Source organism: Canis lupus, chromosome 4 (assembly GCF_048164855.1).
Source record: "Canis lupus baileyi chromosome 4, mCanLup2.hap1, whole genome shotgun sequence".
Lineage (NCBI taxonomy): Eukaryota > Metazoa > Chordata > Mammalia > Carnivora > Canidae > Canis > Canis lupus.
Genome location: NC_132841.1, coordinates 18,986,118 through 19,013,343, shown reverse-complemented (window position 1 = coordinate 19,013,343; position 27,226 = coordinate 18,986,118). Strand labels below are relative to the sequence as shown.

Genomic DNA, 27,226 nt, shown 5'->3' with positions numbered 1-27,226 from the left:
GTTAAGAGATCAATTCATACTTGTTATATTCCCTTGTTTCATTTTTCTTTTTGTTTTTATGGATTATTTTTTAGGATGACTTAACTTTGTTTAATAATTATATAAAACATTATTTGAGTTTCAAAGTCAAAACCTCAAAGTAAAGCACATTTGAAGAACTCTAGCTTTTCTACTTTGTCCTTTTTCTTGGATGTCATCATTTTTATTTGGTTTTTGGTTATTTTCCCTTTCTTTTAAAAATATATATAGGTAAACCTCTATATGTGTGTTACTGTTTCTCCTTTCATTGATAAAAGATAGCATACTATAAACGCTTAAACAATTTGCCTCTTTTTCCTGAAACAATATATTTAGTAATAGTCCTCATTTTTTTCTACAAAGCATCTGAAAGTCATGGCACTCTTCGTGGAGCAACATGCAGTATTTACATTTGGTTTTAAAATAAATATCTTGTGGGACGCCTAGTGGCTCAGTGGTATATCGTCTGCCTTTGGCTCAGGGTGTGATCCTGGAGTCCTGGGATCCCTGCATAGAGTCCCACATCGGGCTCCCTGCATAGAGCCTGCTTCTACCACTGCCTGTGTCTCTGCCTCTTTCTGTATCTGTCATGAATAAATAAATAAAATCTTTTAAAAAAAATAAGTATTTTGTGCTAAGCTTGTTTTGACTCTGGCTGTAATTGTAGGCACTCTTCTAGTGTTTTATATGTATTGCCTTCCTTAATCCTCATGACTTCCTTATAATGCACTTGTGCTAATGACATTTATCATTGAGGAAACTGAGACATAAAGAGATTAAGTGACTTTACCAGGGTTTGTAGGTGGTGAATGAGCAGGGCTGGATTCACACGTAGGCAGTCTGACTCCAGGGTTGATGCTGTTAATGACTCTATAATACTGCCCACCTCTCCCAGAATATAGAAAAAGAAAGAAACAGAAGGAGGTAATATAGTTGAAGAAAACTTATGAAAGAACATTTTATGTTAAGAAATATTTAGTCGTTGAGGTGAGTGACTCAGTCAGTTAAGTGTCTACCTTTGCCCCTTATAATGATCTCGGTGTCCTGGGATCGAGCTCACATCAGGCTTCCTGCTCAGCAGAGAGTCTCCTTCTCCCTCTGCCTCTCCCCACTGCTCGTACTCTTTCACTGTCTCTCAAATACATAAAATCTTTTAAAAAATGGGAGGTGGTAGACAATGAGTCAATCATATATAAAGACAAGAAACTTTTAGTCATTAACATTTTACCCACTTAATAAATCTTATATATTTTAGTGACATTTTGTCACTACTTCACAAAAATGTTTGAATATTCTTTAAGGACATGGCTGAGTATCTGTTGATACCCAATGCTTGACAGATGGGCCTAAGTCTTAGAAGAGGCTAGTGACATGGCTGGTTGATAATAAGTAAGATCTACAACTCTTGTATCCTGTCTCACACAATAAAGTGTGATTGTTGAAGCAGAGATTTTGGACTTTTGAGACCCAAAGTAACCAGTGGTCACCCTGAGGATATCACATTTAATTCTAGACCCTTCTAAGCCCAAAGAAGGATGAATCTAGTTCTAACCATGCATTAGCATACCTACTTCTAAATGAATCATTTCATTCACTTTTCCTTTCATTTTTCCCTCTACAGCTCTCACAGATGGTATTGTTCTATAGATATATGGCTGCTCAATAGAGTACTTCTAATTTTATTGTGAATTTCTTCATTTTTTTCAGTATTTACCAAAGCACTGATCATTTTTATAATCTTCTTGTAAATGAAAAGCCTACTGTGCATATATGTAGTATTTGAAAATACCTGCTTCAAGGGAAATAGATTTAAAAAATTTGATGCCACAGTTAATTGGCTTCAATTATATATAAAAAGAAGAAACTGCTGAATCCTATACCTGTCCTTTCTTTGTTGAGATTATTATGCTTTAAAAAATCTGCATTAAAATCTAAAATGATAGAAAACGGAAACATATTATCAGAAAAATAATATTGAATGTCTTAATTAAAATCTGAATCCACACAAATATGGAGATAAAAGTAACTAGTTCTTCAGTTACTGCATAAGTAGGATCCTACATTTAAATGCTTTATTCTTATTATCTACTTTTTTAACTTTCTAGTTATAATAAATATCTTTTGTTTATGCTATATTAAGTTGCTGTTGTTTTATAAGCTTTTATGTTTTTACTTGTGTTCCTTTTTTGGATTTATTTATTTGAGGGACAGAGAAAGAGAGAGAGCAAGCATGAGTTAGGGGAGGGACAGAGGGAGAGGGAGAAGCAGACTCCCTGCTATACAGGGCTCAACCTCAAGACCCCAAGATCATGACCTGAGTCGAAACCAATAGGAGGCTACTTAACTGGTGCCACCCAGGCACCCCTTCTTGTATCTTTTTAATGACCCTTTAAAAATCTCATCTATGAGGAAACAAGCTTAACTTAAGTTAGACATTGTGTAATATTTATCTGTTTTTGAGGGGACAGGTGAAGGGAGTGCAACTTGTAAAATAGAATAAACATTCATTAAATAAGACATAGGAAATGATAACTTAAAGGAACACAGTAATCAGGGTTCTGGATAATCTTGATAATTTAGAGTAATAAAGTAGACAGAATATGGTTTCTGGTATTTGTGAGTCAAAGTTCTTTTCAAACTCCTTTACTTATAACACTTCAAATTATTAATGATCTCTGCACATATAAATTGCCTCTCAGATTGTTTTGAGAATAATATGGCAGCATCTAGTAAACTCATGGATAAAGTACCTCATTAATATTTTTGTTTTATTCATATATATTTCATTCTATAAATAAATTAAGGTTACATTCAATAACTTTTTTTCTCTATGTTATAACTGGAGGGTATTATGGTGAGTGAAATAAATCAATCAGAGAAGGGCAATCTTCATATGGTTTCACTTATACATGGAATATAAGAAATAGTGAAAGGGATTATAAAGGAAAGGAGGGGAACTGAGTGAGAAAAATTAGAGAGGAAGTCAAACTATGAGAGACTCCTGACTCTGGGAAACAAACAAAGAGTTGCTGAAGAGGAAGTGGGTGGGGGTTGGGGTAACTGAGTCATGGGCAATAAGGAGGGCACTTGATAGGATGAGCACTGGATGTTATACTGTATGTTGGCAAATTGAATTTAAATTTTAAAAATGTAAAAAAAAATGTAGATGATGCCATTTATACAGAAGATTAAAATATATTTGTATATATAAATATATGTATAAATGTGTTATATATAAATATGTAAACACACACATACATATATATTTGGAACATCTACTGCTTTGCCAATAGTGTTAGATGCAAAGAATATAAGGACGAGTAAGATAGCATTCCTACTACAAGAAACCAACCATTTTTTTCTTTCTGACTCTGCTAGAGGGCCCCTTTAGCCTTAGTTTTGATTGGCTAGGATTCTTTAGACAATACCTATAACAAATCAGAAGAACTTAGTATATAGTCATACAGCAGAATAATTGTAGAGTATTTCATTCAGTACTGAAATGATCTATTTTATTAGATCTCTCCTAGTTTTCTTTCCATTGTTTTCTTGGATGGAGTAAACATCTCTAATCTTATCACAGAGGTCTTGCTCTTCTTTGCTTTTATCATCATCACACTGGTTAGCGACTAGTAAGTACAAGTCTCTGTAGCTATGTTGCAGTTACAAGTATAAATTCCTGTCAGGCATATTGATTATGATTTTTATTTTCCATGGTGCTTGTTTCTAATTCTGTTCACTTGGTTTTCTACTTTGAAATTTTGCTGCCTACAATATTCTCTTGGCCGTCTCCTCTAGAAAGTTTGCATATTAAAGCATGCTTCAGAATAATTTCATTGGGATCCCTGGGTGGCTCAGCGGTTTAGTGCCTGCCATTGGTTCAGGGCATGATTCTGGAGTCCCATGATCGAGTCCCACATCAGGCTCCCTGCATGGAGCCTGCTTCTCCCTCTGCCTGTGTCTCTGTTCCCCTCTTTCTCTCTCTGTGTGTCTCTCATGAATAAATAAATAAAATATTTTAATAAAAAAAGAATAATTCCATTAAATTCATCTTATTGATGATCTCCTGGTTGTTAGCATGGTTATACGCAATTATTTGGAACAATCTAAAAGAACCTAGAGGGTCCAAAGTAGCTATTCCTATTAAAATATACCTTCTAATTGGGAACCACTTGTTAAATAGTTTGCTTACTCTCCTATGTAGACACACAATCAGTATCAGGAATGATTTTGGTTACTTCTGAATTTCAAATTATTCTCTGATGTCCTTTCAAATCTTCCTATAAAACTTTGTAAAGCTTTTCTACAATAGAAAACTGCATGGAAACACCCAAGGGTCAGGCCTTTCCTAACCTAAGCTTAATGGCTTTGCTGTGTGAGCTAAGATCATTTATAAAAATCACAGAAGAGCAGATTCATCTGTACCATGTATGGTAACATCTCGACATCTCAAAGAAACAACTAAGCATGACAGTTGAGGGGACTTGGAATTGAGAGAGAGAGAGAGAGAGAGAGATGAGAAAGAAAACATGAGCGGAGTTGAGAGCCATATAATTATCCTCATTCACACTGTGACTAGCTTTAAAGTGATTTACTCAAAATGGTACCCATGTATTCTTAGTCACCTCCTTTCTTGACTACGTGCTAATTCTGATTTTGCCATTTCTTTATAGAACATATTTGTTCTGCCTCTTGAAAGAGAATTGTGCTGCATTTTCAGTAGTGTTTAAATCAGTTAATCATATTTCCCAATTATCCCATAGCATTAGTTATTTGAATTTCAAGTTGCAATGTTCTTAGAGAAAGCTTAATATCTTCATTATACATACAGTCATGGTTAGCTAATTAGCATCCTAAATGCTGCAGTTTACCCAGGATGTCACTATTTCTAGCTTCAGTGATATATTGGGTTTTATCATTTAAAAATTATAACGATATTTAAAAATATCATTGTTGAATTCTACTTAATAAGAAGCCCCCTTTGAAAGTGTCCAGGCATTATATAAATGCATTATAGTTCTCATCTATTGGCTTATAAATAAAAGCACCCTTGAATGTTTTCCAAAAGAGTAATGCGATTTACAATATAGTTAATGAAAATTAAGCTATATTGGTTTTCCTGGAGGAAAATTGCACTATATAATTAATTTTAAAAATCACTGTTTATTTCTTCAGTTTGTTGAGAAACAAGAAACAGATTAAAATAATAAAGCTAAGAGAACACATTGCATTTTGACATTGTCTCTAATTAAAAGATCAGTGCCTCAGAAACAATTTTATCTTGCTTGAATTGCCATTTTAGTTACCATTGTACTTAAAGGCTTCTTTTCTCTTTTCCTTAAATAGGCATTCTCATCTTTTAAATAAAAAATGTAAAGGAGTTGCAATTATTTCTGTTATTAAAATAATTATCTTGCAATGTTACTAATTTTAATGTTTATATTTTGATATTTTAATTTAGTGATTATTATACAATGTACAAAGCCATGAATCAACATAAATCAGAGAGGTAAAGTGATGTGCACTAATGCTTTTTCCCTTATCTGGACTTTTGGTGCTTTGTGATCACTTGATTTGTGGTATCCCAGAAAATAAGCATTCAATATTCCTCTTTGTCTGTCCATGTCTGATAGCTCATTTCCTTTTAGCACTCATTAATATTCCATTGTCTGGGGTGCCTGGTTGACTTAATCAGTAGAGCGCGATTCTTGATCTCAGAGTTGTGAACTAAAGACCCATGTTGGGCACAAAGATTACTTAAAAAATAATAATCATATTCCATTGTCTGGATGCACCACAGTTCATCCATTTACCTACTGAAGAACATCTTGGTTGCTTCTGAGTTTTGGCAATTATGAATTAAACTATTACAAAATCCATGTACAAGTTTTTCCATGGAAATAAGTTTTCATTGCCTTTGGGTAAGGAGTAAGATTTCTGGATTATATCATATGGAGAGAGTATGTTTCATTTTGTAAGACACATTGTTTTCCGAAGTGGCTGTACTATTTTGTATTCCTTCCAGCAATGAACATTCCTGTTGCTCCACATCTTCACCAGCATTTGGTGTTGTCTGTGCTCTGGATTTTGGTCATGCTAAAAGATGTGTAGTGGTATCTCATTGTTGTAGTTTGCATTTCCCTGACGTATGATGTGGAGCATGGCATCTCTTCCATGTAACTTTTTAACAAAGTAATTTCCTTCTTAAAACTCATCAGAGACTCCCCATTGTTTTTGAAAAACAGACTCTAAATGGCTTGGACAGCTTACATGATTTGGCACATGTATAGTAGTTACCTCATCTTGTGTTGGGTATATATTGCTGCTGTAACAAATTACTACAAGCTACACGTACTTAAAACATAGGGCTTATAACAACATATATTTATTATCTTAGGGCTCTCATGAGTCAGAAGTCCAACATAGGTCTCACTAGACTAAGATCAAGGTATCAAGAGGACTGTATTCATTTTGAGGTTCTTTTTTGTTGCTTAGGGGTGCACAGTTTAAGTCCACAGAGTTGTAGGACCAAATGACTCTATTTCCTTGATTTCTATCCCCCAGGAACCACTCTTAACTTCTGGTGTCTCTCTTTAGTTTTTGTACATGGACCTCTATATCTCAGAACCAGCAACAGGGCATATATCCCTTTCAGGCTACCATCTCTCTACTCTTTTTTCAGATGTGTGTAGTCACATCTCTCTTTGACCACAGCCACAGAGGTTTTCCACTTTTAAGGACTTGAGTAATCGAATTTGGCCCACCTGTGTTATCCAGGGTAATTTCCCCATTTCAAGATGTATAACTTTTTAAAAAGATTTTATTTATTTATTCATGAGAGACACACATAGAGAGGGAGAGACCCAAGCAGAGAGAGAAGCAGGCTCCATGCAGGGGGCCCGATGTGGGACTTCATCCTGGATCCCGGGATCATGCCATGAGCCAAAGGCAGATGCTCAATCACTAAGCTGCCCAGGCATCCCTCAAGGTGTATAACTTTAATAACATCTACAAAATACTCTTTGCCATATGTTCACACATTCCAGAGGATGTAAGAATTTTTAGAGGGCTGTTATTCTGCTTATCACACATCTCATATTGCGCTGATCACCAACTTCAGCCACAGTAGGCTTCCTTTCTGTTCTCAAACTTATGAGGCACTTCCCTACCTCAGATGCATTGACTCTCTTGGGTCTTGCTCCTTGGATTTATTCTTCTGACTCTGCATGGTAGTAGATTTAGTCAAAGTTTGTTTTGAAAGTAGGTCTAACTGAATTCATAAATAGGGATTTGGTCAATAGGAGCTATGAGAATTTGGAAAGAACAAAAGCTGCAGACAAAATGTTGAGTCTGACAGGTATGATAGTAATACAAGTTCCCAAACCTACCTGCTTGGACTGTTAGCCCTTGGTCCCTGATGTATTGGAAGAGGACAAACTTTGAGCATGTGAATTGTTTTTCTGTAATCAATGTCCACTCTTGTATTGGGGTAAGAAAAAAATTACATGAGGGTTTATCAAGAGTAATCATGAGACTGAATTTGTTTTCCTCTTCTCTAATGCTAGATCTTTTGTTTTAGCACAAGGGGTTAGTTAGCAGGCTACTGATTTTGAAACAGAGTCACACAAAGAAAGGAGGCATTGCTACTGAGAGAGAATAAGAACACCAGTTATTTTTCAGACATAATCTTGTTTTATTTTTTTAATTTTAGTTTTTTGAGCTACTAGAACTTTTTTTAATTTATTTTTATTTTTTTAAAGATTTTATTTATTTATTCATGAGAGACACAGAGAGAGAGGGAGAGAGAGGCAGAGACATAGGCAGAGGGAGAAGCAGGCTCTATGCAGGGAGCCTGACGTGGGACTCGATCCCGAGACTCCAGGGCCACGCTCTGGGCTGAAGGCAGACGCTAAACCACTGAGCCATCCAGGCATCCCCATATAATTTTGTTTTAAATTATATTTTCCTGACCCCCTAAGGATTTCTTTCCCACCTAAAGATGAGCTCTTAAGTGTCAATCTTGATCTTTTTGCATGGAGAGTGAGCAAATATACATTGCATAATTGTTAACTAGCAAGCCAGTAGAGCATATAGAATAGAGCCAGTGGTGTGACAGCCCTCCTGTTCTGATGAAACTCCATAGATATCCATCACCTGGTATTAGAAAATGTAGTACAGCCCTTAGAAATGTCATTGCTATTTTCAACTCAACATTAGTTTGGGACTGGTGAATCAATTAATCAAAGTCTCTCTTTTAAAACAGTATAGTTTTTAAAAAGATAAACAAGTCTGCCTCAGGATTTGAAGTTTGATGGACTGAAGAAAAAAAGCTTTCCACCTGTTTATATTCTGGGAAAGGAAAGCCTTGCATTTTATTTCATTTCTTCACATTAGCTAAGGAAAATGTATCTCAAGGTATGACCTAATATGTAACAGTGGAATTGGCAGTCTAAAACACGATATGATCTGGAATTAAGGAAATGGGATGCAAGTGTGGAAGAAGATAAGCTATTACAATGAATCCTAGCCTTTTTGTAAAATCTAGCTACTGACTGCTTGCACTTGTTAAGGCTGTTGATTGTTGAGGATGTTGGCAAAGAAGGAAAGTGAATCAGGTGGTTTTGAGAGTGATGTTTAATGTGTTGATGGAGAATCCATGAGCAGGTGGTGATGAGGAAAGTTATTGATAGTCATTGGAGATGAGAATGTAGGAAGAGTTAGGCAGTACCTTGTTTCTGAGGGCCTAAAACACAGAATTGAAGAGAAGGGTCCAAGTGTCAGGAGTGTGATCAAAATGACAGCTGAACTTAGGAATGCAGTGAAATACCTGACTGCAAAACCAAACAGCCATAAGGTTGATTTGATGTTCAGTCACAGATCATTGAGCCAGAGCTTCTTCAGTCCATCTTTGATGAGATCACAACAGGATATATCATAGTGAAATTATTGATCTTATAAATGGAGGTTAAGGAACCCAGCCACAGGGAGATGAAAAAACTATTAGAGAATATTCTCCAAAACTCGTGGCTTAATTTTTTTTAACTCATTTCTATCACCCCCTCCTTTCCAATTATACTTTTTAACCCACTTCTATTCCTTTTCTTTCTCTTCCTTGGTTCAAGACAGGATTAGAGGCTGAGGATATAGGGGCAGTAAAGAAAATAAGGGCTCCTTCTTTCTGCTTTTAACCTTTGGGAAGTCCTACCATAGACATTTCTATACATTTTTTGAACAGGGATGTGACAAATGATCATCAAGTGAAGAAAGTCATATTATCCAATTGGGCAAACAGATTGGATTATCAGTCACTGGTGTGATCAATTCATTTTCTTAAGGAAGCACAAAGTATCTGCCCTTTATAGCATCAGCTGCGACATCAGAGGTGCATTACAAAGCATCTCCCCAAATTATTTCCTTTTTCTGCTTCTTTTATCCTTTATTCAGCAGGAGTTTATTTTATTTTTCCTCTTTCTTGTGATTTTAAAATTTGTACTGAATGCACAAGAGGGTAAAATACAACTTTTTCTTGGTGCAGAGATTTGCCACCCAGTTGGCATTTTTATTATAAGAACAATTACCTGGGGAGGTGATTTACTGGCAAGAACAAAATCAGTACATCCTATTATCTCCCAGTGTTTCCCTAACAGACTCTCTAGGACACAGTATATGGAATTCAGAGGGGGCTTGAGGATAGGATCTGGACTTTCTGAAAACTTGAACAAGGAAAATTGAAAAATTGAACCTCAAACATCTGTATCTCTTTGTAGTAGATAGTTTTTTTTTTAATCAAGATGTAATAATGTAAATAACATTTTGCCTTAAGGTAAATAGGTAAAGATTTATGATATGCAATTATTAGCCTGAGAATAATACAGTCCACATTAATAACATCACAGCATCATGACCTGTCTTATTAAACTATGTAAAACAGCGATAGGACTTTACTTGACTTTGCATGATGCATTATTGCTGTAGGTGCTTGCATGCCTTTTAGTATGTCATATGGAGTGCTGTCAACTTCTGATAACCTGGGGAAATGAATTCATCCTCAAACCAGTAGCTTTTTCCTTCCTTTGAAAAAGAGTTATTGTGAACAGTTTATGATATGCCCTCCTTGCCTTTTTTTTTTTTTTTTTTAAATCCCAACCCCTTCCCAAGTCCTTATGTAATTATGCAGTGCCCTCCTGGTATCTCGGGTGCTCAAGATTATTTACTCTTATGCATCATTGAGCCCCATAATCTGGACCATTTACCAGTTGTCTTCCTTATTTTTTTCTATGTGAGTTATCTATTACTGTATAACAGCTGCTAAACCTAGTGGCTTAAAATAATACACATTTATTATCTCACAGTTTCTGTGAGTCAGGTGTTGGGGAGTAGCTTAGCTGGGTGTTTCTGGCTCAGGATCTCTCAGGAGGCTTCAGTCAAGCTGTTGATGGAGGCTAGAGTTATGTGAAGGCTTGACTGGGGCTGGAATATCTGCTTCCAAGATGGCTCACTCATATGGTTCTTGGCAGGAGGCCTTTTGATAAGGCAGCTGGCTTCCCAGAGTGAGTGATGCCTTTTATCACTGAGTCTTGGAAGTCATACACCATCATTTTTTCCATATTCTATTCATTGGAAGAAAGTCACTAAGTTCAGCTCACTTTCAAAGAAAGGAAAATCAAGTTTTCTTGAAGGGAGAAATATCAAATAATTGGTGGGCATATTTTAAAACCACATCTCCCACCACCCTTATGTCTTCAGTTCACCTGTCTCATATCTTATGATTTTATTAGTTGAAGATAAAACTACTAATAATTGAGAATAATTATGTTAAAATATTTAGTTCCTTTGGGCAACATAGTATGAAGGTTAAAGAAGCATACAGCCAGTTCATATTGTGGCTCTGCCATTTATTGATTATGTGACTTTGGGAAAGTTTTTTAACTTTTATAAACCTCACTCTCATCAACTGCTAAATGGGTATTTTGATATCTACCCTGCAGGATGTAATAGAGTCAAAGACATGCATTTAAAGCAACTAAAACAGAGTTTTCCATGTAATAGGTTCACAGTTGGTATCTGTAATAATGACAACACTGATTATTATAGTAGCCATTGCATTGTATTTGGGAACCCTGTATTTTGATGACCTTGGCGCATAACTCAAAGAAATTTCTAAATGGTGGAAGTCACTATGCAAATGAGTATAAAGCAACATTCATTATGAGAGCTCTCCACATCCCAGAGGGTCATCTCCATCCCCCACCCAGTGGTCCCTCAGTGATCCCACCCAGAGGCCTCAGTGTATCTTAGTCGAAATGTCGGTCAGTGTTGGGTCCTGGCTCTGAGCCCCTGCTCTACTTCTTATGAGCTGTGTGATATTAGATGAACTTTTCAATCTTTTTAAGTCATTTTCCTCATACATAAATTTAGGGATACTTATTTCTTTTTTTGCAGCACAGTGAATTAGTTGTAGTAGAAACAGCAGTGGCTCAGGAACTGATATCTCCTTCTTTTGTTAAGTCAGTAGTTCCCAAATAGGGGGCTGTTCACTGGACTCCCCAGGAGCACTTTAAAAAATCCTGGTACCTGGTCCCCATTCCAGAGATTTTGATTTAAGTGGTCTGGAGGCTATGTGGTACCTACACATTTGTGATTTTTAAAAGCTCCCCAGGTATTTCTAATGTGTTAATGAACACTTGTTTAGATTAATAATTTTATCTCTTACACCAATCATGAGACCAAATGGTCTAAATCAGTTAGATTATAACTAAAATAATCTAAAAACACTTATTTAGAACCTATTTTTCTATGCTTTTGATCTTTCATTTTTGTTTTTCCTCTTGATAGTTTTCTTTTTCTCAGTATACATTTGACCCATTTGTTCTTTGCTTTAATATTTTATTATTCTTGCTTTGCCCAAACCCCCAAGTCGTTTGTGCTAAGGTCATATATTCTATTTCTTAAAATAAGAAAGGAATAAGTAAGTATAAATTCATGTTGTTGCTTTTAGATAGATTATTATTCCAGCAGGAAAGATGACACCATGTTGCTTTGGTGGAAGTAGATGGGCATCCTGCATGCTTCATAAGAACCATTGATGATAATCATTAATGTTCTTATTCTCCAGCTCTATGTGTGTCTTTCCCGAGATGACTTTCTGTCTTGAATTGTGCTTCCTTCTTAACTTGCCTTAATCATCCTGCTCACTTTTCCTTTTTTTTTTATTTTTTTTTTTTTATTTTTTTTTTTATTTTTTTTTTTTATTGGTGTTCAATTTACTAACATACAGAATAATACCCAGTGCCCGTCACCCATTCACTCCCACCCCCCGCCCTCCTCCCCTTCTACCACCCCTAGTTCGTTTCCCAGAGTTAGCAGTCTTTACGTTCTGTCTCCCTTTCTGATATTTCCCACACATTTCTTCTCCCTTCCCTTATTTTCCCTTTCACTATTATTTATATTCCCCAAATGAATGAGAACATATAATGTTTGTCCTTCTCCGACTGACTTACTTCACTCAGCATAATACCCTCCAGTTCCATCCACGTTGAAGCAAATGGTGGGTATTTGTCATTTCTAATAGCTGAGTAATATTCCATTGTATACATAAACCACATCTTCTTTATCCATTCATCTTTCGTTGGACACCGAGGCTCCTTCCACAGTTTGGCTATAGTGGCCATTGCTGCTAGAAACATCGGGGTGCAGGTGTCCTGGCGTTTCATTGCATTTGTATCTTTGGGGTAAATCCCCAACAGTGCAATTGCTGGGTCGTAGGGCAGGTATATTTTTAACTGTTTGAGGAACCTCCACACAGTTTTCCAGAGTGGCTGCACCAGTTCACATTCCCACCAACAGTGTAAGAGGGTTCCCTTTTCTCCGCATCCTCTCCAACATTTGTGGTTTCCTGCCTTGTTAATTTTCCCCATTCTCACTGGTGTGAGGTGGTATCTCATTGTAGTTTTGATTTGTATTTCCCTGATGGCAAGTGATGCAGAGCATTTGTATACCATTGTAATGTAGTGTTTAGTCTCTAAGCCCTTTCATGCTCATTGGTCCTCATAGGTAATGATATTAAAATTCACATTTACCATTTTAAAAAAAAAAAAAATAAAAAATAAAGATTTATTGGACTAAGTAAAAAAAAAAAAAAAAAAAAAAAGAACCATTGATGAATGGTGCCATTGGCACACTGGACTATGTATTGGCAATAGTGCACATAACAGATGGAGCTGAGTGTAGGCAGTCAAGTGTTCAAGCTCTGTCTCTGAATTGACTAATGGTTTTGATGGCAGAAATTCAAGGCTAAAGCACCAGGATGCCAGTCTTTGTGTTGTATTGAATGCCTGCAATTAAAGCTATGAGACCACTCCCTTTCTGCTCTAACTCAAACTTAATTAATTTTGAATTAAAACAAATAGTTTCCATGACCACATGAGGTACATTTTGGGTTTGGCTCATCAGGATTAGTATAATGATGTCTCCACCCCTTGATTATTCCCCACAAAAAAACCCTAAGAAGCCAATTTAAAATGCCATCCAAAGTGGCATGTTGCTGTTAAATATTTTGATATGTATAGGGCATTTTCATATCCGTGTCCTATGTAGAGAATCCGTAGGTGTCCTGTTGGAAAATGCCAGTGACCTAATGTAGCATAGAATCAGTATGGGCATTTGGCACTTGTCCACAACTCTAAGAAGGTCATTTGTCAGGGCTTTCAGAACTATTTCAGGCCAGATTTAGATCTTATCTAAAATAAAGGTATGGTTCAAGGTGTAGTTTTCAGATGAAAGTTTTTAATCATACCTTATCTGGTTATTGTTCTCATAATTAGTTCTACTGGTTAAAGCTCAGTCCTAATATATCCAAGATCATAGATTTAGTTTCCATGTGGGTTATTTAGTTTTATTCTATTCTTATTATCACAGATTATTCTCTTAATCCTGCTAGGGCCTTCCAGGTGTCTTCTCTCTGGGAAAAAAAAATGTATATAATTAATTCTACATTTTGTATGCCAATACTCTGCATTCCCTACAGTGGAAGACCATGTAACTCAGAATACTTGGCGGCATATGTGGACACCAGCATATGATCTTGAGTAAATTGGAACTGAGTTAGTGTAAACTGTCTTGTGGGTCATTTTAACCCTGTTTACTTTTTTTTTTTAGAGACTCTAAGAGTAGAAATATCCATGGGTATAGAAACAGAGTCATTATAATGAATTGACTAGTGGTTTCATTGAATACATGGAAACAAATGAAAATGAAAAAAATGACAATCCAAAGCCTTTGATATATAGCAAAAGTGGTCGTAAGAAGGAAACATGCAACGATACAGGCCTACCTCAAGAAGTAAGATAAATCTCAAATACACAACCTAACCTTACACCTAAAGTAGCTAGAAAAAAAAAAAAAAAAAACAAATGAAGCCTAAAGCTAGCAGAAGAAGGGAAATAATAAAGATTAGAGCAAAAATAAATGATGTAGAAACTAAAAAAACAAGAGAACACATCAATGAAACTAGGAGCTGGTTTTTTGAAAAAATTAACAAAATTGATAAACCCCTAGCCAGACTTATCAAAAAGAAACAAAAAATGACTCAAATAATAAAAGACAAAAAATAATCAACATTACAGAAAGACAATTATAAGAGAATATTATGAAAAATGATATGCCAACAAATTGGACAACATGGGAGAAATGGATAAATTCCTAGAAACATATAAAGTACCAAAGCTGAAACAGGAAGAAATAGAAAGCTTAAACAGACTGATAACTAGCAAAGAAATTGAATCAGTAAGAAAAAGTCTCCAATAAACAAAAGTCCAGGGCCAGATGGCTTCACAAGGGAATTCTACTAGATATTTATTTTATTTTATTTTATTTTATTTTATTTTATTTTATTTTATTTTATTTTATTTTATTTAGTTTCTTTTTTTTTAATTTATTTTTTATTGGTGTTCAATTTACTAACATACAGAATAACCCCCAGTGCCCGTCACCCATTCACTCCCACCCCCTGCCCTCCTCCCCTTCTACCACCCCTAGTTCGTTTCCCAGAGTTAGCAGTCTTTACGTTCTGTCTCCCTTTCTGATATTTCCCACACATTTCTTCTCCCTTCCCTTATATTCCCTTTCACTATTATTTATATTCCCCAAATGAATGAGAACATAATAATGTTTGTCCTTCTCCGACTGACTTACTTCACTCAGCATAATTCCCTCCAGTTCCATCCACGTTGAAGCAAATGGTGGGTATTTGTCATTTCTAATAGCTGAGTAATATTCCATTGTATACATAAACCACATCTTCTTTATCCATTCATCTTTCGTTGGACACCGAGGCTCCTTCCACAGTTTGGCTATAGTGGCCATTGCTGCTATAAACATCGGGGTGCAGGTGTCCCGGCGTTTCATTGCATTTATATCTTTGGGGTAAATCCCCAATAGTGCAATTGCTGGGTCGTATGGCAGGTATATTTTTAACTCTTTGAGGAACCTCCACACAGTTTTCCAGAGTGGCTGCACCAGTTCACATTCCCACCAACAGTGTAAGAGGGTTCCCTTTTCTCTGCATCCTCTCCAACATTTATTGTTTCCTGCCTTTTTAATTTGCCCCATTCTCACTGGTGTGAGGTGGTATCTCATTGTGGTTTTGATTTGTATTTCCCTGATGGCAAGTGATGCAGAGCATTTTCTCATATGCATGTTGGCCATGTCTATGTCTTCCTCTGTGAGATTTCTCTTCATGTCTTTTGCCCATTTCATGATTGGATTGTTTGTTTCTTTGGTGTTGAGTTTAATAAGTTCTTTATAGATCTTGGAAACTAGCCCTTTATCTGATATGTCATTTGCAAATATCTTCTCCCATTCTGTAGGTTGTCTTTGAGTTTTGTTGACTGTATCCTTTGCTGTGCAAAAGCTTCTTATCTTGATGAAGTCCCAATAGTTCATTTTTGCTTTTGTTTCTTTTGCCTTCGTGGATGTATCTTGCAAGAAGTTACTGTGGCCGAGTTCAAAAAGGGTGTTGCCTGTGTTCTGCTCTAGGATTTTGATGGAATCTTGTTGTTTCACATTAGATCTTTCATCCATTTTGAGTTTATCTTTGTATATGGTGAAAGAGTGGTCTAGTTTCATTCTTCTGCATGTGGGTGTCCAATTTTCCCAGCCCCATTTATTGAAGAGACTGTCTTTCTTCCAATGGATAGTCTTTCCTCCTTTATCGAATATTAGTTGACCATAAAGTTCAGGGTCCACTTCTGGGTTCTCTATTCTGTTCCACTGATCTATGTGTCTGTTTTTGTGCCAGTACCACACTGTCTTGATGACCACAGCTTTGTAGTACAACCCGAAATCTGGCATTGTGATGCCCCCAGATATGGTTTTCTTTTTTAAAATTCCCCTGGCTATTCGGGGTCTTTTCTGATTCCACACAAATCTTAAAATAATTTGTTCTAACTCTCTGAAGAAAGTCTATGGTATTTTGATAGGGATTGCATTAAACGTGTATATTGCCCTGGGTAACATTGACATTTTCACAATACTAATTCTGCCAATCCATGAGCATGGAATATTTTTCCATCTCTTTGTGTCTTCCTCAATTTCTTTCAGAAGTGTTCTATAGTTTTGAGGGTATAGATCCTTTACCTCTTTGGTTAGGTTTATTCCTAGGTATCTTATGCTTTTGGGTGCAATTGTAAATGGGATTGACTCCTTAATTTCTCTTTCTTCAGTCTCATTGTTAGTGTATAGAAATGCCATTGATTTCTGGGCATTGATTTTGTATCCTGCCACGCTACTGAATTGCTGTATGAGTTCTAGCAATCTTGGGGTGGAGACTTTTGGGTTTTCTATGTAGAGTATCATGTCATCGGCGAAGAGGGAGAGTTTGACTTCTTCTTTGCCAATTTGAATGCCTTTAATGTCTTTTTGTTGTCTGATTGCTGAGGCTAGGACTTCCAGTACTATGTTGAATAGCAGTGGTGAGAGTGGACATCCCTGTCTTGTTCCTGATCTTAGGGGAAAGGCTCCCAGTGCTTCCCCATTGAGAATGATATTTGCTGTGGGCTTTTCATAGATGGCTTTTAAGATGTTGAGGAATGTTCCCTCTATCCCTACACTCTGAAGAGTTTTGATCAGAAATGGATGCTGTATTTTGTCAAATGCTTTATCTGCATCTAATGAGGGGATCATATGGTTCTTGGTTTTTCTCTTGCTGATATGGATGAATCACATTGATTGTTTTACGGGTGTTGAACCAGCCTTGTGTCCCGGGGATAAATCCTACTTGGTCATGGTGAATAATTTTCTTAATGTACTGTTGTATCCTATTGCCAGTATCTTGTTGAGAATTTTTGCATCCATGTTCATCAGGGATATTGGTCTGTAATTCTCCTTTTTGGTGGGGTCTTTGTCTGGTTTTGGAATTAAGGTGATGCTGGCCTCATAGAACGAATTTGGAAGTACTCCATCTCTTTCTATCTTTCCAAACAGCTTTAGGAGAATAGGTATGGTTTCTTCTTTAAACGTTTGATAAAATTCCCCTGGGAAGCCATCTGGCCCTGGACTCTTGTGTCTTGGGAGGTTTTTGAACACTGCTTCAATTTCCTCCCGGGTTATTGGCCTGTTCAGGTTTTCTATTTCTTCCTGTTCCAGTTTTGATAGTTTGTGGCTTTCCAGGAATGCGTCCATTTCTTCTAGATTGCCTAATTTATTGGCGTATAGCTGTTCATAATATGTTTTTAAAATCGTTTGTATTTCCTTGGTGTTGGTAGTGATCTCTCCTTTCTCATTCATGATTTTATTAATTTGAGTCTTCTCTCTCTTCTTTTTAATAAGGCTGGCTAATGGTTTATCTATCTTATTAATTCTTTCAAAGAACCAATCCCTGGTTTTGTTGATCTTTTCCACAGTTCTTCTGGTCTCGATTTCGTTGAGTTCTGCTCGAATCTTTATTAACTCCCTTCTCTTGGGTGTAGGATCTATTTGCTGTTTTTTCTCTAGCTCCTTTATGTGTAAGGTTAGCTTTTGTATTTGAGTTCTTTCCAGTTTTTGAATGGATGCTTGTTTGTATTGCGATGTATTTCCCCCTTAGGACTGCTTTTGCTGCATCCCAAAGATTTTGAACGGTTGTATCTTCATTCTCATTAGTTTCCATGAATCTTTTTAATTCTTCCTTAATTTCCTGGTTGACCCTTTCATCTTTTAGCAGGATGGTCCTTAACCTCCACGTGTTTGAGGTCCTTCCAAACTTCTTGTTGTGATTTAGTTCTAATTTCAAGGCATTATGGTCTGAGAATATGCAGGGGATGATCCCAATCTTTTGGTATTGGTTCAGACCCGATTTGTGACCCAATATGTGGTCTATTCTGGAGAAAGTTCCATGTGCACTTGAGAAGAATGTGTATTCAGTTGAGTTTGTATGTAAAGTTCTGTAGATATCTGTGAAATCCATCTGGTCCAGTGTATCATTTAAAGCTCTCGTTTCTTTGGAGATGTTGCGCTTAGAAGACCTATCGAGTATAGAAAGAGCTAGATTGAAGTCACCAAGTATAAGTGTATTATTATCTAAGTATTTCTTCACTTTGTTTAATAATTGATTTATATATTTGGCAGCTCCCACATTCGGGGCATATATATTGAGGATTGTTAAGTCCTCTTGTTGAATAGATCCTTTAAGTATGATATAGTGTCCCTCTTCATCTCTCACTACAGTCTTTGGGGTAAATTTTAGTTTATCTGATATAAGGATGGCTACCCCTGCTTTCTTTTGAGGACCATTCGAATGGTAAATGGTTCTCCAACCTTTTATTTTCAGGCTGTAGGTGTCCTTCTGTCTAAAATGAGTCTCTTGTAGACAGCAAATAGATGGGTCCTGCTTTTTTATCCAGTCTGAAACCCTGCGCCTTTTGATGGGGTCATTAAGCCCGTTCACATTCAGAGTTACTATTGAGAGATATGAGTTTAGTGTCATCATGATATCTATTCAGTCCTTGTTTTTGTGGACTGTTCCACTGAACTTCTTCTTAAAGGGGAATTTTAAGAGTCCCCCTTAAAATTTCTTGCAGAGCTGGTTTGGAGGTCACATATTCTTTCAGTTGCTGCCTGTCTTGGAAGCTCTTTATCTCTCCTTCCATTTTGAATGAGAGCCTTGCTGGATAAATTATTCTTGGTTGCATGTTCTTCTCATTTAGGACCCTGAATATATCCTGCCAGCCCTTTCTGGCCTGCCAGGTCTCTGTGGAGAGGTCTGCTGTTACCCTAATACTCCTCCCCATAAAAGTCAGGGATTTCTTATCTCTTGCTGCTTTAAGGATCTTCTCTTTATCTTTGGAATTTGCAAGCTTCACTATTAAATGTCGAGGTGTTGAACGGTTTTTATTGATTTTAGGGGGGGATCTCTCTATTTCCTGGATCTGAATGCCTGTTTCCCTTCCCAGATTAGGAAAGTTTTCAGCTAGAATTTGTTCAAATACATATTCTGGCCCTCTGGCCCTTTCGGCACCCTCGGGAACACCAATTAAACGTAGGTTTTTCTTCCTCAGGCTGTCATTTTTTCCCTTAATCTATCTTCATGGTCTTTTAATTGTTTGTCTCTTTTTTCCTCAGTTTCCCTCTTTGCTATCAACTTGTCTTCTATGTCACTCAGTCGTTCTTCCACCTCGTTAACCCTCGTCGTTAGGACTTCTAGTTTGGATTGCATCTCATTCAATTGATTTTTAATTTCTGCCTGATTAGCTCTAAATTCTGCAGTCATGAAGTCTCTTGAGTCCTTTATGCTTTTTCCTAGAGCCACCAGTAGCTGTATAATAGTGCTTCTGAATTGGCTTTCTGACATTGAATTGTAATCCAGATTTTGTAACTCTGTGGGAGAGAGGACTGTTTCTGATTCTTTCTTTTGAGGTGAGGTTTTCCTTCTAGTCATTTTGCTCAGTGCAGAGTGGCCAAAAGCAAGTTGTATTGGGAAAAGGAGAAAAAGAGAGGAGAGAAAGAAGGAAAGAAAAGAGAAAGAGAAAAAAAAAAGGAAGAAAAAAAAACAAAAAAAAAAAAAAGAAGAAAAAGAGAAAGAAAAAGAAAGAAAGAAAAAAGGGGGGTGGGGGAAGGAAACAAATCAAAAAGCAAAACAAAACAAAACAAAACAAAAGAACCACTGGGGAGTATCTTCTGATTCTGTGTACTTTAAGTCCCTTGGCTTCCCCTGGAACTTGTCCGTCTAGCTGGTCTTCTGGGGGAGGGGCCTGTTGTGCTGATTTTCAGGTGTTAGCACTTGGGGGAGCTGCTGTGCCCCCTGCCTGGTGCAGGGCTCAGTGGGGGTTGTTTACCCCGTGAGGCCCCAGGAGCAGCAGCCCTAGTGGTGGGGCCAGCTCTGCAGCCCTGGAGTCAGCCCCGCAGTAGCTCCGGAGCTCTCCGTCTGCAGGGCCTGGAGGCTCCGGGCGGGGCCGCTGATCTGCTCAGCTCGGGTCAGGAGCGTCCTTGCTGTCCTGGGCCCTCCGGCCTCTGCCTGTCCTGGGGGGAGGCCGGATCCTGGGTTGTGTCCCGGCGCCCGGTGCTCCGGGGCCTGAGCTGTTGGATTCGCACTCCCGGGCCACGCAGCCCCCTCCATGGAGCCGCCGCCCGAGCCCCCCCCCCCCCCCCCCGCGCCAGCTGCTCCTGGAACCGCGCAGCCCCCTCCGCACGGAGCCTCTTCCTCCGCCCGAGCCCCTCCGAGCTGCTCCTGGAGCCGCGCAGCCCCCTCCGCAGAGCCGCCGCCCGAGCCCCTCCGAGCTGCTCCGGGTCCTGCCGTGCGCGCTGCAGCCCTTAGGGAGCTCGGCGCATCTCCCGGGGCACAGGTGTCCCAGAGAACCCGAGGGCATCCTCGCCCTTTTGGGTCCTGCTCCAACTCCTTGGGAGCCCCTTTCCTCCCGGGAAGGTTGGTGCAGCTCCTGCTCCTCCGGGACGGGGCTCTCCTGTCCTGGGGACACTCGCCCCGGCCTCAGCCCGGCTCCTCGCGGGGCCCCTCCCCCTTGGAGGCCTTTTGTTTCTTTATTTCTTTTTCCCCGTCTTCCTGCCATGATAGAAGCTCGAACTCTTCTCACTGTAGCATTCCAGCTGTTCTCTCTTTAAATCTCAGGCCGAATTCGTAGATTTTCAGGATGATTTGAAGGTTATCTAGGTAATTTGGTGGAGACAGGTGATTTGGGGACCCTGCTTTTCTGCCATCTTGCCCCTCCTCCTTCTACTAGACATTTAAAGAAGAATTAATACCTATTCTTCTCAAACTATTTGAAAAAAACAGAAAAGGAAGGAAAGCTCCCAAATTCATCCTATGAGGCCAGCATTATCCAGATCCTAAAACCAGATAAAGACTCCACTAAAAAAGAGAACTACAGGCCAATATTTCTGATGAACATAGATGCAAAAATTCTAAACAAAATTCTAGCAAATCAAATCCAAGAGTACAGTAAAAGAATCATTCATGATCAAGTGGGATTTACTCCTGGATGGCAAGGTGGAGTTAAATATTCACAAATAAATCAAGGTGATATACCACATTAGTAAAAGAAAGGATGAGAACCATATGTTCCTTTCAATAGAGGCAGAAAAAGCATTTAACCAAGTATATCCATTCATGATAAAAACCCTCAAAGTACAGTTACAGGGAACATACTTCCTCATAATAAAGGCCATATACAAAAAACCCACAGCTAATATCATCTTCATTGAGGAAAAACAAAGATTTTCCTCTATGATCAACAACAAGATAGCAATGTCCACTAACACCACTGTCATTTGACATAGTACTGAAAGTCCTAGTCTTAGGAACCCGACTACATGAAGAAATAAAAGGCATTCAAATCAGCAAGGAAGAAGTCAGTCTTTCACTATTTGAAGGTGAGATGATATTTTATAAGAAAATCTTCAAATGTAAAGTGTTAATGCCATTATTAAGTCACTGGCAAATTCTGGCCCCTATCTACTTTTAGGTTTGCTTCCAAGACCAGAATCCTCAAAGTCCCTGAGCACAGCTATCAATTCTGACACAGTCATCTTTGTATTAGTAAGAAGAGATGAGACTCTGTTTGAATAATGATCCCTAAAACATCAGTAGCTTAACATATATAGGTCTTACTTATGCAAAATCTGTTGTCTTTTCCATGGCTTTCCAGGACATTTTCTTCAAGAAGTGACTTAGATGCTCTGCTACCATCTTGTGAAGCTATTGTCCCAACATGTAGCTTCAAGGTCCCTACAGCAGGGAAAAGAGAGAGACTTCCTGAGCTAATACTTATTCTGCTTCCAACTCATAGTTTATTTTATTTATTTTATTTTATTTTATTTTATTTTATTTTATTTTATTTTATTTTATTTTATTTTTATTATCTTATTTTATTTTATCTTATTTTATTTTTTTTATTTTATCTTATTTTATTGAAGTTTGATTTACTAATATATAGTATAACACCCAGTGTTCATCCCATCCCAGTTACCCCATCCCTCTGCCCACATCCCTTTCTATTACCCTTTGTTTGTTTCCCAGAGTTAAGAGACTCTCATGTTTTGTTACCCTCTCCAATTTTTACCACTTGATTTTCACTCCTCATAGTTTAGAGCTCACTGGGGAAAGTGCTTTGGGAAAAAGAGGATGGAAGAGGACCTGGTAAGCACAGAGCACACTTTGCCACACTGTCACTTGATTATTTTCATTTCTTTTCTCTGAGCTTCACCTCATATTTCATTGCTTGCAGGTGTCTCCAAACTAGTCTTCCAGGCTTTAGTCTCTGGCAACTTCAGTATATCCTAAACACTGCTGCCAGAGTAATCTTGTAACAGTGCTTTCATCATATTAATTCCTTGCTGCAATATCTTCAACTGCCCATCTCCACTAGTTATAAATGTGGTCTAAATTTCTCAATGGGTGTCATATAAGCCTTTACAGTTTGACTCCAGGCTACATTCCTAGGCTTATCACTATGTATTTCCAACATGGACAACTTGAATTCTCAGCTCCACCTACCTTGCCCAGGTCTACCTCTGCATGATGATTTTCATCTACCTCTATCTATCCCAGAAGTATTTCTGGTCTAAGAACCCAAAAGCAATTGCTTTCTTTCAGCTCTATTCCCATTTCATCTATTATTTGTGTCATTACGCTAGCATGGGCATTGCTGACTGGCATCATTAAACTTCTCTTGGACATTTGTCTTTTCTATTAGATCACTTGTAAGACAGGAGCTATATCCATTCCTGTATATCCCAAAGATCTCAGAAAAATGCTAAAAACAGTCATGTATGGTAAGATTTCTTGAAAAGAATTGGTGCTTGAATGATTGAATAGGGAGCCCTAATTTGATTTATGTGATCCATAAGCTCTGGTTTCATGTAGTGGTGTATTAACATTATGATGGGATTTTATTCTTATTTCTAGTACGTGTTGACAGTATAGGATCTCTGGCTTAGAAGTCTTAAGATGGATACTGCGATTCCTAATATTTGCTTGGTTTTATATAAATGAAGTTGTAAATTCTTCATTAGTGACCCAGGAAAGTTCATGGTTCATGGTAGGGAATGTTCGGTTTGGGATTCACGTCATATCAACATATTAATATCATGATTAAGAAGTCACTACACAGTTAAGAGTGCAAAGCTTTGGAGCCAGAGAGCATTGGGTTCAAATTATAGAATCTACAACATGTGACTGTGTGCTTCGGGGACTCACCTTCTTCTGTTGAACTTACGTAAAGAATGCTTATAACATCTACCTCCATCACAGAACCGCTGAAACGATGAAATGATACAGTCTCCAAAACATTTGACAGTTATTGCTCAAAAGTGGTTAATTCTACCATTAATATTAATGCTATTTAAGAAGATATAAATGTCACTTTAGTTGAGTCTATAAAGCAACATCTCTTTTGTTATTTATCTTCCTGGAATCTCTTTGCAAAATCAGAGTCAGGCAGAGGAATACATTCTTAGAGGGCTCCATCGTGAAGAATTTTGGCATCAAGTGCCTCACCAAAGCTCACGTGCTGTAGTCACTGCACAGATTAAGAAAGAACCTCCACTTTGTGGCCCACTGGGATGCAGGGAATTGTTCCCTGCAGTGACTGTAGGGCTGGCTGGGTTATGAAAGGTATGGTTAATTGTGGGAGGATGCTGTGATGTAACAACCTTAATCATGGTTGCTCCTAGAATCCAGTAAAACCATAATGGCTAAACAAAGGGCAGCTCCATTTAGAACATCAAAATAAAGAGTAAGAAAAAGTAATAAAAGGAAGACACTTTGGTTCATGCCCAGTCTTGTTTTGTTTTGCTTTCTAGCAGAGCAGCTGAATGAGAATTTAATTTGTTGGGAGTCCTGGCAGTGTGCAGGGAAAAAATAGAATTTACAAATGTTTTGAATTACTGGGAAGCTTGTGAAATTGTATGCACTGTTCAGTTTTATACATTTTTATGAGTGTGATACCTTGTTTCAATAGAGGGGTTGAGGCTGCTATGAGCAAGATTTGTAACTCCATTGTACTCTAAACAATTTAACAAATTTATCCCAGGTTTAAGGAACAAAAGACTTCAGCAAGTACACAAGGCAGAATGTGGCAGATTTGATTTGATACTGAATCCAAAATGCACCTTCACAGAAAGGGGAAGAATGAAACGAAGGGACAGTGGGCCTAGTGAATGGCAGTGCTTTCTTCATTTAATTTATCCAAGCTTCCACTTTTCCTTTCCTGACCTTTGAAAACTTTACCTGCCCAGTAAGAATTGCCAAGGATTTCTTAAGATACATTTTCTTTACCCACTGTGAAAACTAATCACTTCTATAGTGGGGAAATTATTCAAAACACTGGTACCTTAGCAACTTCAACCATTTAAGCTCTGAAACTTAAAAAAAAAATAAATATTATAAATCCCTAGAGATCTGGATTATAAACAAACTTTCTTAATCTCTGGGCTAGATTTGGATGCAAAAAAATAGAATCAATTTTCTTGCATTTTTAGTAAGATCTAAAATTACTTAGCTCAGGTTGGAACCTCCTGTTTTTCTAAATCAAGGCAAGAATAGAGGATATAGAATAAAAAGAAGTGGTTGTACACTGAGTTCAAAGAGTCAGTAACTAAGAATGCTCATGGGGCTTGCTATAGGAAAGCTGGATTTATTTTCTTAAAAATATTTCCTCCTTGCTTCCCTAAGAGCAACATAAATGGCTAGCTCACAGATAAATGGTGAGAGAATGTTATCAGGCTTCTCTCTTTCTACTCTTCTAACTTGTGCTGACTCCAGTGCAAGCTCTGACAGGTGATAGTTGATGAAATTATAATAAAAGGAAGCTAGCAGTGGTGACAGAGGTGCTGGAGCTAGGCTCAGAGCCAGAACTACCTACCTCTGGCCCCAGTCCACTTCAAGAAACATAATTCAAATGAAAAAGAGTGTACTTGTTGTTCATAAGAACAGTTTCAAGAGAGGCTCTGTAGCTTCCCCTTTCAGTGACCCTGCCACATCCCACTCCATGTCTTTACAAATTCTGGAGTTAGTATTAGCTTCTGGATCTTGGTCAGTCTACTGGTTAGGACCTGCTGAGAATCAGCCAGTGGACAGTGCCTAGAATTGTAATGTGATAAAGAGGTAAAAATGGGAACAGAAACAGGATGTCTCATCAGAACTAGCAGGCTAACTGGGAAGTAGGGGCAAAAAGTGGGAGAATGGGTATTGATTCAGAGGGAAGAAGAAAAAGAAGGAGGAGGAGAAAGAGGAGAAGGAGGAGGAGGAGGAGAAGGAAGAAGGAAGAAGGAAGAAGAAGAAGAAGAAAGAAGAAGAAGAAGAAGAAGAAGAAGAAGAAGAAGAAGAAGAAGAAAAGAAGAAGAAATAATAATAAGAAAAGAAAAGAATAGAGGAATCCTACATGCAGCCCTAGCAATGTTTCATTTTAGCAAAGTCAAGGAAGCCCATGGCTGCTGTGAAGTGAGAACAAATACAAATAATGGCAAGAAAACAGAAGGAGAAGAATAAGGAAGCAAGAGGAGAAAAGGAAGAAAGAAAGTCCCAAGGCATAGATACAGAGGAAAAGAATAATCTTTATGCAGTTGTTCAGTGACATCTGAACTCTGGAGACCTGTTATTTTTAGGTTGCCTGCATGAACCCATGCTTTCCCCAGGAACAGTTTTGTTTGTTTAGTTCTTTTAAAGATTAGAGTGAGGCACCTGGAATGATTACTCTCTGCCTTTCCTCAGAAGATGCAAATCCATGGGCATGTCACCCCGAAAAACAGCTAAGGGTTTATACTATATATAAAACTAAGGGTTTACACACACACACACACACACACACACACACATATATGTGTGTGTGTAGTATATAAATATATACAATGATTTTTTAAAAGTACTCTTGTGATCTATAGAGTGTTTTAGCAGTGATGGTCTCTGAGTCAGTAGTTGCTTGCTTCTTTTTATTACTCCTTCTTCCCAATAATTGCATCGGTCCCATTGTTGTGCCTCAGGCACTGAAATAGGATACCATTAAGAATTTATCAACATTTGTGGGATGAAATGACATTTTTTATTCTACTCTGTGATTTGGGATTAGCAGACTATATAATTTTATTATTTTAAAGCTTTTAATTATGTTTTCATATGGAATAACTTCTTTTTAAAAAATATTTTATTTGTTTATTTAGAGAGAGAGGGAGAGAGACAGTGGCAGGGGAGGAAGCACAGAGAGAGGGAGGGAATCCTAAGCAAACTCTGTGCTGAGCACAGCCTGATGTGGTGCTCCATTTCAGGACCCTGAGATCATGATCTGAGCTAAAATCGAGTTGGACACTTAACTAAGTGAGCCACCCAATGACCCCTGAATAATTACTTTTCATATGGTCCAATAATCAAATCAGATACTGGAGATTAGATAGATAGATAGATAAGCAAGAGGCTTAAAATAGCCCATTTTAATGATCACTTTGTAATGATCACATTTAATGATCCCACTTGTAATGTCATTTAAATACTACTGGGTGATTTGCAACTGGCTGACTGATGTTTTCCTTAACTATGCTTCCTTATATTTGTTTTCTTCTTTAAAAATCTGTGATTAAAAGAGAACCTAATGAAATGGACAGTGAGTTCACTGAATGTGATCAAAATCTGGGAGTGGGATCTCAATCTTTTGGGTACAATCCTTTGGGACAGTTATGTAACCATTATACACACATGGCCCCTCCTATTTTCTCCAGGTTGTAAACCTGC

At 37.8% G+C, this 27,226-nt stretch overlaps 1 protein-coding gene across 9 annotated transcripts in view; it reads left to right on the top strand.

Annotated features, from left to right (window-relative positions):
• Positions 1 to 27,226, top strand: part of CTNNA3 (catenin alpha 3) — a 1,664,912-nt gene that overhangs the window by 729,760 nt on the left and 907,926 nt on the right. The window lies entirely within an intron of this gene.